Below are 11,559 nucleotides of genomic sequence, written 5' to 3' on the forward strand. Positions count from 1 at the left end.
GCCAGACCAGATAAGGATGGCAGTTTCCTTCCCTAAAGGACATTCATGACCCAGATGGGTTTTTTCCAATTGTCAAGAATGCTTTCAGGGTCATCATGAGACTTTAATTTCCAGCTTTACACCAAATTCAAATTCCACCTTCTGTCGTGATAGGATTCAAACCCAGGTCCCCGGGACATTGCCTGGGCCTGTGGATTAACAGTTCAGCAGTAACATCACTGGGCCATGGCCTCCCCATGTGAATTGTGAAGAGCTGTACTGAAGCACAGTTAATAAAGGAGGAACAAGAATGTTCAGAAAAGCAAAAGGTTACTAAAAGCCACTGAAAAGGATAAATTCTGTGTCTTACAATCTTATTCTCCACAGCCACCTGATGAAAGAGCGTCGCTCCGAAAGCGAGTGCTTCCAATTAAACCTGTTGGACTATAACCTGGTATCGTGTGATTTTTAACTTTGTACACCCCAGTCCAACACCGGCATCTCCAAATCATGAAAAGGAAGGCAGCTGAACCACTGAATAAGTCACACAATGACGATCAATTTTCCTCTCTCAACTCCAGTTAAAATCCAAGGTGACAAGAAACAACTGGCAACATTTCCAGCTGCACTGACAAAACGATGGGACTGTGACAGATTTACTTCATGAGCCACTGCAGGTACCTATAGCAACACTCACCACTTGTTGGGAAATGACTGTTACAAAGTGTGTTTCATTCTAAATCTCTCAAAAAACAGAAAGGACAGATTGCAGAAATTTTGAAAGCCTTCAAGATATACTTGGAATCCTGAATAAATGTAAAAATCTTATAAAAAGTGTGTGTTCAATAGTAGAACACAGGGTGAAAAGGACCCTATTGATGAATACTCGACTACAGAACCACAGAACTGTAGAATGATACAGCACAGAAGAGGGCCATTTGGCCCATCTTGTGCATGCCGACCCAAAGATACGCAGATGCCTTTTCTAATCCTACGTTCCTGCACACAGCCCATAATCCTGCAGCTTTCTGCATTTAAGGTGCAGGTACAGGTACTTTTTAAAAGAGTTTCACTTTTTAAAAGAGCCTCCACCACCAATTTAAGCAGTCAATTCCAGACACCCACCAGCACCCACCACAACATTGAAAAGGTCTTCTTCACCTCCCCTCTAGTCCTTCTGCCACTGAGCCTGAATCTACGACCACTATTTTTGAGCTCACTGCCAAGGGAAACAGGTTCCTACTCGATCTCTTTGCCTCACAGTACTGTACCCCTCAATCATGTCACCCCAACCTCCTCTGTTCCAATGAATACACCCCCAATCTCTCCAATCCCTTCTCATAGCAACCACTCTCCAGCCCTGGCAACATTCCAGTAAATCTATGTCAATGTAGCTCACAGAATACTGGGAATTACATCATCCAAAAGATAGTTCAGACAAAGAAAGAATTATCTCAGTAAAAAGATCATTTATGTTTGGACTGTGGATTCAAAATGGGAAATGATTGTTTTGAAACTAAAGAAACTGGATGAAGGGTTTTTGATTTGCTGTTTTAAAAACTAACTACTGGGTGGCACGGTGGCACAGTGGTTAGCACTGTTGCCTCACATCGCCAGAGACCCGGGTTCAATTCCCGCCTCAGGCGACTGACTGTGTGGAGTTTGCACGTTCTCCCCGTGTCTGCGTGGGGGTGCTCCGGTTTCCTCCCACAGTCTAAAGATGTGCAGGTCAGGGTGAATTGGCCATGCTAAATTGCCCGTAGTGTTAGGTGTAGGGGTATGGGTGGGTTGCGCTTTGGTGGGTCGGTGTGGACTTGTTGGGCCGAAGGGCCTGTTTCCATATTGTAATGTAATCTAATCTAAACACATTGTGAGTTATCCAGTGCTGTCTTATTGGAGCAGTGAGGGAGAATTCCAGCCAATTCTACATCAGTGCGTGTTCAGGGAAATTCTGCCCAGTGACAGTCTTTTGATTAGCTTTTCAATTGGCACCACTTGTGGGCTTTACCTTTTGTCTGTTTCTTCTCCCTCAATCTTGTCCTGACTCTCTGTGTCCACCAGCTTTCAGAGCTGCTGCCTGTTGTTGCTGCTTTTTCAATTATGCTGATGCCTTGGTAAGTCTTTGCTAGTGTTGAAAGAGGCAGGCAGGCCATAGGGTTGGAAGGCTATCTGGCGGCTCTTATCCTGTGTGTGTGCCGGAATTCACATTCCAGACAGCCATGGTCTCAGCCTTTTTAAACTTGATGTTTAATTTTGAAGCACTTCTGTATCTCAAGAACTGTCATCTCCAAGATGTCCGATCCTGTCCTGTTTGATCCAACTTTGAATCTTTTTGAAATTATTATTTCTCATTCCATTCATTCTTAACATTTTTTTTAATTTTTAATGCTAAATGTAGCATGCTGTTCTTTAAGATTAGTACTGCAAAGTTCATTCACTTTTAACTGTATTTTCCTCTGTAAACACTCTAGTTATCTAATCAACCTGTTCAGAGATGTCATTACATACCTTGGAGCAAGTGGGACTTGAACCTAGGCCTCTGGGTCCAGAGGTAAGGACACTATCACTGTGCCACAGAAAGCCCTGAGCTCTGCATTATAGCAATGCATATTAAATTATTCTGTTAAAGAGTTGTTCTGGAGTAATTTACTGCTTTTAAATTTTACTACATTCAAACCAAAACAAATAAAGTTATGACCTATCAAAAAACCTAAAGAACTGCGGATTCTGGAACTCTGACACAAAAACAGAAATTGCTGGAAAATCTCAGCAGGTCTGGCAGCTTCTGACAAGAGAAATCAGAGTTAATGTTTCGGGTCTGGTGACATCTGCCAATTCAAACAAGCATCATTACCTCGTACCAATTTCCTGTTTTATCTCCACACACTTGCACTTCATTTCTATCCATCCAGTACTCCTCCTGAATGCCTCATCTGAACCTGCCTCCACCACATTTCCAGGCAATGCACTGCAGACCCTAAGTGGGTGAAAAAGATTTATTCTCACAGCAGCCCCGACAGAATGGCTCTGGTTGAGAGCCCTCATGTGCTAGATGGGCTGAACATCCTTTCTTCTGGGATGTAACCATTCTGTCATGATTGGAGTCTTTACTTTTCAGTGACTGTAAGCGTGATGGTTATAAAACACTATGAGGGGCATTGTTCTGTCTCATACAGCGATGTCGTAGTCAACTTTGTGTTAAGCATCACCTCCTGCAGCTCAGGAACCGCACCTTTGGCAATGGTAGCCAGTGCTGCATTTGGTGCAGTCATTAGGTTCAGAAAGTGTCTGATTCACTGGCCTGTTTTTCCTGGGTCCACTTCGTGGCCAGCCCTCCATTACTGTCTCTTCTCACCTCTTCCAAATGTCACAGTCGTCAGCAAATGTCTCCCAGTTGGAAATGCCAAGATTCACCATCTTCATACCTCCCCTGCAAGTCCCCTTGTAGAGTTGGTGTGAACACCCATGAAGACAGGACGCAGTGGAGGGTTTGCCATACGAACAGCTTTGGGTTTGGAATGAGTTGAAATCTGTTGCACTGTCTGTCATATTAAGTTGTGCACTCTGAACGTACTTCTGACATGAAAGTGTTTATTTCAAAGATTGATTGATTGCTCTCCTATTGAGGCAACATGTCATACCAAGAATAGTTGAATTTTATTGTATTTTCTGTGACAATCAATTTGGAATATATTGTCACATATTTTTACAAATGTGATAAATGAATGAAGTATTTTTTGGGAGAGTTCTGATGGAATTTGCATCTTCTTGGACGTGTGTGTTGGTCTTGCCCTGTCAAGAATTGTCAAGAATATCCAGGGGATTTTCAAATGTCTGACTCATTGAATGCGATTCCATACAGGGATGTAATTTTAACAATCTGAAACACAAACATTTTCCTGCACGAATGAATAGCTGCCTTTTTAACTGCCAATTGAACTTGCATGTTAACCTGAAATAGGAATCCCAAGTCCCTTTGTGGTTTCAGATTTCTGAAGCATTTCCCCATTTAGAAAATAATCTATGCCTCCATTCTTCCAACCAAAGTGCATAATCCCACACTTTCTCACTTTGTATTCCATCTGCCACTTATGTGCCCACTCTCCTAACTTGTCCAAGTCCTTCTGTAGCCTCTTTGCTTCCTCACCACTACCTGTACCTCCAACTATCTTTGTGTCAGCTGAAAACTAGCAACAATGCCTTCAGTTCCTTCATCCTGATTGATAATGTATAACATGAATAATTATAGTGCCAATGTGAACCCATGCGGAACTCTACTAATCACTGGCTGCCATCTTCAAAAAAGACCCCTTTATCCTCACGCTCTGCCTTCTGCCAGTCAGCCAATCCTCTATCCATGCCTTTCCCTAGCCCCTAACACCATGGGCTCTTACCTCATTTATGGCCTCCTGCGTGACACCTAATCAAGGCCTTCTGGAAATCATGATGTGGAGATGCCAGTGTTGGACTGGGGTGGACAAGGTCAAAAGTCACACAACACCAGGCGTCACCTGAAGAAGGAACGTTCCAATAGCCTGTGATTTTAAATAAACCTATTGGACTATAACCTGGTGTTTGACTTTTGTCCTTCTGGAAATCCAAATAAATCATGGTCACTGGCTCTCTTTTGTCTAACCGGCCTCCTCCACCACCAAATGCAAACCATAGTGGGGCAGCACGGTTTGTTAGTACTGCTGCCTCATAGCGCCAGGGACCCGGGTTCAATTCCCGCCTCGGGCGACTGTCCGTGTGGAGTTTACACATTCTCCCCGTGTCTGCGTGGGTTTCCTCCGGGTGCTCCGGTTTCCTCCCACAATCCAAAGGTGTGCAGGTCAGGTGAACTGGCCATGCTAAATTACCTATGGTGTTCAGGGATGTGTAGGTCAGGTGCATTAGTCAGGCGTAAATGTAGGGGAATGGATTTAGATGGGTTACTCTTCAAAGGGTCAATGTGGACTTAAGGAACAAAGAACAAAAAAAATTTACAGCCCAGGAACAGGCCCTTCGGCCCTCCAATCCTGAGCCGATCAAATATACTGTCTAAACCTGTCTCCCAATTCCTAAGCATCTGTATCCCGCTAGCAACGTGTTCCAAACACCCACCACCCTCTGTGTGAAGTACTTGCCGCGTGTATCCCCCTTAAACTTTCCACCTCTCACCTTGAAAGCATGACCTCTCATTATTGAATCCTTCACCCTGGGAAAAAGCTTGTCTCTATCTACCCTGTCAAAACCCTTCATTATTTTGTAAACCTCAATCAGGTCCCCCCTCAATCTCCTTTTTTCTAGTGAAAATAAACCTAACCTACTCAACCTCTCTTCATAGCTAGCACCTTCCATACCAGGTAACATCCTCATAAACCTTCTCTGCACCCTCTCCAAAGTGTCCACTTCCTTTTGGTAATGTGGCGACCAGAACTGTACACAGTATTTTAAATGCCACCAAACCAATGTCTTGTACAATGTTAACATGACTTGCCAGCTCTTATACTCAATACCCTGTCCGATGAAGGCAAGCATACTACTTGCCTTCTTTACCACTATATCCACCTGTGCAGCCACCTTCAGGGTACAATGGACCTGCAGATCTCTCTGTCCATCAACTTTTCCCAAGGCTCTTCCGTTCATTGTATAATTCGCTGTCGAATTAGTCTTGCCTAAATGCATCACCTCACATTTTTCTGGATTGAAAACCATTTGCCACTTTTCCACCCAACTCTCCAGTCAATCTATATCCTCCTGTATTCTCTGACAGTCCCTTATACTTTCTGCTACTTCACCAATCTTTGTGCCATCTGCAAACTTGCTGATCAGACCAACAATGCCTGCTTCCAGATCATTGATGTCTATCACAAATAACGGTGGCCCCAGCACTGACCCCTGTGGGACACCACTGGTCACCTATCTTCATTTCGAGAAACTTCCTTCAACTACTACCCTCTGTCTCCTGTTGCTCAACCAGTTCTTCATCCACCTCGCTAGAACACCCTGCACACTATGTGACTTCACTTTCTCCATTAGTCTGCCATGGGGAACCTTATCAAATGCCTTACTAAAGTCCCTGTATATGACATCAACAGCCCTTCCTCGAAGAACTCTATTAAGTTGGTAAGGCACGATCTCCCCTGCACAAAACCATGTTGCCTATCACTGGGTCGAACGGTCTGTTTCCATACTGTAGGGATTCTACCCGATGCCTGGAGGAAGAATGCCTCAGCTTCTGCTTTGGGACACTCCAATCACACGGAATCAATGTCGACTTCACCCGTTTCCTCATCTCCCCGCCCCTCCCCTCACCTCATCCCAGGTCCAACCCTCCAACTCGTGCCGCCCTCTTGAACTGTCCTGCCTGTCCATCTTCCTTCCCATCTATCCACTGCACCCTCCACTCCTATAACCTTCCCAGCTACCTTCTCCGCACCCTAATATTTCTGTCTCAGCCCCCTTCCACGTCCCCACATTGCTGATGAAGGGCTTATGCCCAAAACTTTGACTCTCCTCGGGTGCTGCCTGACCTGCTGTGCTTTTCCAGCACCACACTTTTCGACTCTGACTCTCCAGCATCTGCAGTCCTCACTTTCTCCTGACTTGCTTGTTCCCTCCTTAAAGAATTCAAACAGATTTGTCTTGGTGAAGCTGTGCTGGCTCTGTGCAATTCCAAGGACTCCGCAATTTCATTCTTAACAACTGACTGAAATCTTACCAATGTACAATGCCAGGTTAACCGAAATGTAGTTTCCTGCCCTGTGCCTTAAACAGGGGTGTTACATCAGCCATTTTCCAGTCCTCTGCGACCCTCCCTGACTCCATGATTCAGGAAACATTCCACAAACTCCTCAGCTATTTCCTTCAGAAATCTGAGGGGTAGTTCATCTGGTGTCAGGGCCTGAACTGATATTTTCTCATCAACCCGTTGAGAGATGTTATTAACGTATAGAGTCATAGAGATGTATAACATGGAAACATACTCTTTGGTCCAACTCGTCCATGCCAACCAGATATCCTAAACTAATCTAGTCCCATTTGCCAGCACTTTGCACTTGCACTTGCATATTCCTCCAAACCCTTCCTATTCATATACCCATCCAGATGCCTCTTAAATGTTGCAATTGTACCAGCCTCCACCACTTCCTCTGCCAGCTTTCCATACACGTACCACTCTCTGTGTGAAATAGTTGCCCCTTAGGTCTCTTTTATATCTTTCTCGTCTCACCCTAAACCGATGCCCTCTAGTTCTGGACACCCCTACCCCAGGGAAAAGACTTTGCCTATTTATCCTATCCATACCCCTCATAATTTTGTAAACCTCTATAAGGTTACCCCTCAACCTCCGACGCTCCAGGGAAAACGGGCCCAGCCTGTTCAATCTCTCCCTGAGCTCAAATCCTCCAACTCTGGCAACATCCTTGTAAATCTTTTTGGAACCCTTTCAGGTTTCACAACATCTTTCCGATAGGAACGAGACCAGAATTGCACACAATATTCCAACAGTGGCCTAACCAATGTCCTGTACAGCCGCAACATGACCTCCCAACTCCTGTACTCAATACTCTGACCAATAAAGGAAAGCATACCAAACGCCTTCTTCACTATCCTATCTACCTGCGACTCCACTTTCAAGGATCTATGAACCTACACTCCAAGGTCTCTTTGTTCAGCAACACTCCCTAAGACCTTACTATTAAGTATATAAATCCTGCTAAGATTTGCTTTCCCAAAATACAGCACCTCGCATTTATCTGAAATAAACTCTATCTGCCATTTCTCAGCTCATTGGCCCATCTGGTCAAGAGGAGAAAGTGAGGTCTGCAGATGCTGGAGATCAGAGCTGAAAATGTGTTGCTGGAAAAGCGCAGCAGGTCAGGCAGCATCCAGGGAACAGGAGAATCGACGTTTCGGGCATAAGCCCTTCAGGGAACAGGAGAATCGACGTTTCGGGCATAAGCCCTTCTTCAGGAATGAGGAAAGTGTGTCCAGAAGGCTAAGATAAAAGGTAGGGAGGAGGGACTTGGGGGAGGGGCGTCAGACATGCGATAGGACAAGATCCTGTTGTAATTTGAGGTAACCTTCTTCACTGTCCACTACATCTCCAATTTTGGTGTCTTCTGCAAACTTACTAACTGTACCTCTTATGCTCACAGCCAAATCATTCATGTAAATGACAAAAAGTAGTGGACCCAGCACCGATCCTTGTGGCACTCCACTGGTCACAGGCTTCCAGTCTGAAAAACAACCCTCCACCACCACCCTCTGTCTTCTACCTTTGAGCCAGTTCTATATCCAAATGGCTAGTTCTCCCTGTATTCCATGAGATCTAACCTTGCTAACTAGTCTCCCATGGGGAACCTTGTCGAATGCCTTACTGAAGTCCATATAGATCACATCTACCGCTCTGCCCAAATCAATCCTCTTTGTTACTTCTTTAGAAAAAACTCAATCAAGTTTGTGAGACATGATTTCCCACACACAAAACCATGTTGACTATCCCTAATCAGTACTGTTTGTCCTGTTCGGGTCCGAACTCTGCTGGTTTAAAGGTGGTCCGGAGTCCGTGTGGGATGAGTTGGTTATGAAGGCATGAGAAAGCAAATGTGGCTGTGGTACCGAGTTTGTTTCACGACATGGTTGAAGAGCTTCAGGGCAGAGGAAATGACCTGGGAGTTGCAGTGGGAGGGGGACTACCTGAGATTCTTGTAGAGAGAGAAGGAAAACTTCTTAAAGGCAGGCATCCTTGCAAGAGGATTCGCAGTAGGGTTAAAATCAACGAGGTAAAAACAATAACTGCAGATGCTGGAAACCAGATTCTGGATCAGTGGTGCTGGAAGAGCACAGCAATTCAGGCAGCATCCAACGAGCAGCGAAATCGACGTTTCGGGCAAAAGCCCTTCAGAAGGGCTTTTGCCCGAAACGTCGATTTCACTGCTCATTGGATGCTGCCTGAATTGCTGTGCTCTTCTAGCACCGCTGATCCAGAATCTGGTTTCCAGCATTTGCAGTTATTGTTTTTATCTATCCCTAATCAATCCTTGCTTTTCCAAATACATGTACATCCTGTCCCTCAGGATTTTCTCCAACAACTTGCCCACCACCGAGGTCAGGCTCACTGGTCTATAGTTCCCTGGCTTGTCCTTACCACCCTTCTTAAACAGTGGCACCACGTTATCCAATCTCCAGTCTTCCGGCACCTCACCTGTGAGTATCGATTATACAAATATCTCAGCAAGAGGCCCAGCAATTACTTCTCTAGCTTCCCACAGAGTTCTAGGGTACACCTGATCAGGTCCTGGGGATTTATCCAAATTTACCCGTTTCAAGACATCTGGCACATTCAAGACATCCAGCGCATTCAAGACATCCTCCTCTGTATTATGGACATTTTGCAAGATGTCACCATCTATTTCCCTACATTCTATATCTTCCATATCCTTTTCCACAGTAAATACTGATGCAAAATATTCATTTCGTATCCCCCCCATTTTCTGCAACTCCACACAAAGGCTGCCTTGCTGATCTTTGAGGGGCCCTATTCTCTCCCTAGTTACCCTTTTGTCCTTAATATATTTGTAAAAACCCTTTGGTTTTTAATTCTTCTTAATTCTATTTGCCAAAGCTATCTCATGTTCCCTTTTTGCCCTTCTGATTTCCCTCTTAAGTATACTCTTACTGCCTTTATACTCTTCTGAGGATTCACTCGATCTATCCTGTCTATACCTGACATATGCTTCCTTCTTTTTCTTAACCAAACCCTCAATTTCTTTAGTCATCCAGCATTCCCTACACCTACCAGCCTTTCCTTTCACCCTGACAGGAATATACTTTCTCTGGATTCTCTTTGTCTCATTTCTGAAGGCTTCCCATTTTCCAGCCGTCCCTTTACCTGCGAACATCTGTCCCCAAACAGCTTTTGAAAGTTCTTGCCTAATACCGTCAAAATTGGTCTTTCTCCAAATTAGAACTTCAACTTTTAGATCTTGTCTAACCTTTTCCATCACTATTTTAAATCTAATAGAATTATGGTCACTGGCCCCAGAGGGCTCCCCAATTGTTTCCCTCTGACTATTGGGGGGTCTATAATACAATCCCAATAAGGTGATCATCCCTTTCTTATTTCTCAGTTCCACCCAAATAACTTCCCTGGATGTATTTCTGGGAATATCCTCCCTCAGCACAGCTGTAATGCTATCTCTTATCAAAAACGCCACTCCCCCTTCTCACTTGCCTCCCTTTCTATCCTTCCTGAAGCAACTGGAACATTAAGCTGCCCATCCCTGAGCCATGTTTCTGTAATTGCTATGATATCCCAGTCCCACGTTCCTAACCATGCTCTGAGTTCATCTGCCTTCCCCGTTAGGCCCCTTGTATTGAAATAAATGCAGTTTAATTTATTAGTCCTACCTTGTCCCTGCCTGCCCAGACTGTTTGACTCGCTTCTGTTCTCAACTGTACGAGTCTCAGATTGATCTCTTTCCTCACTATCTCCCTGGGTTCCCCCCCCACCCCACCCCACCCCACCCCACCCCAGCTCGTAGCACCAGGAGTATTCCAGATATTACTACTCTCAAGGACCTCCTTTTTAAATTCCTGTCTGTAATCACCCTTCAGAATCTTTTCCCTTTCTATGTCGTTGGTTCCAGTGTGGACAATGACCTCTTGCTCTCCCCCTTGAAAACACTCTGCACCCTCTCTGAGACACCCTTGATCCTGGCACCAGAGAAGCAACACCCCATTCTGCTTTCTCGCTGCTGGCCATAGAAACATCTGTCTGTACCTTGGACTAGAGAATCCCCTAACACAATTGAGCTCTTGAAACCCGAGGTACCCGTCGTTGCATAGTCTCAAAGTCACCTTCTCGAGATAACTTAAGGTTTTAAGGTCTATAACAAAAGGTGATATCTCAACTCAGTGCATTAAAGGTGTGAGGTTTGATTCTGACTGTATCCCAATCTTGAGCCAGACTGGTTTTACTTCCAAAGTGTAATTTATAAAATTTACATCTGTGCCTTATGGTGTTATGCTCCACAACCACCTGATGAAGGAGTAGCGCCCTGAAAGCTAGTGCTTCCAAATAAACTGCTGGACTATAACCTGGTGTTGTGTGAGTTTTAACTTTGCCTTCCTCAACTCACACCCTAACGTGTGTTAAACTACATCTCCCACAATGCCTCCCAGGCATCTCCTTCACTCTGTCCTTAGAGCGTTGTCAGCTGGGAGTTGTAGTTAAGCCTATCATTCCCTTCGGAGAGCGTCATCGGAACCAAACTACAGTTCCCAGAAACACCTCAGCCCCATCCTCTACGGTGTCCGCCGCCTGCCCTGTCGAAGCGGATCGCGGTTTCGGACGGGGATTAACCCCTGCGGGGCCTCGCTGCGGAAGGAGCCGCCTGTCAGCGCCGCCGCCGCCATATTCATTGTCCGAGAAGCCAAGAGAACGGCACAGGTAAAGCGCGCTAGGCCCGAGGCTCCTGGTGGACTCGCAGAGTCAGGTGGGCCGCGGTGGGTTACTGTGTGGCTCGGGCCCGAGCCTCGGGCTCAGGTTCCCTGCTTCCGGCCAGCAGCCGCTCGCTCACAAACGGCAGGAGA

The 11,559-nt window shown here is 45.4% G+C and overlaps 1 protein-coding gene across 3 annotated transcripts in view; it reads left to right on the forward strand.

The window, feature by feature from the left end:
• Window positions 1-11,305: 11,305 nt before the first annotated feature.
• Window positions 11,306-11,559, forward strand: part of zgc:86598 (STKc_CK2_alpha domain-containing protein) — an 83,102-nt gene continuing 82,848 nt past the window's right edge. The window contains exon 1 of one of the 3 annotated variants that reach the window (XM_043690952.1): window positions 11,306-11,416. The gene's annotated coding sequence lies outside the window, so the exon portion shown is untranslated. Of the gene's footprint in view, window positions 11,417-11,438; window positions 11,463-11,559 lie in introns of those variants that run through there. The other 2 variants (XM_043690958.1, XM_043690955.1) reach the window with 2 other exon arrangements.

Source organism: Chiloscyllium plagiosum, chromosome 5, assembly GCF_004010195.1.
Source record: "Chiloscyllium plagiosum isolate BGI_BamShark_2017 chromosome 5, ASM401019v2, whole genome shotgun sequence".
NCBI lineage: Eukaryota > Metazoa > Chordata > Chondrichthyes > Orectolobiformes > Hemiscylliidae > Chiloscyllium > Chiloscyllium plagiosum.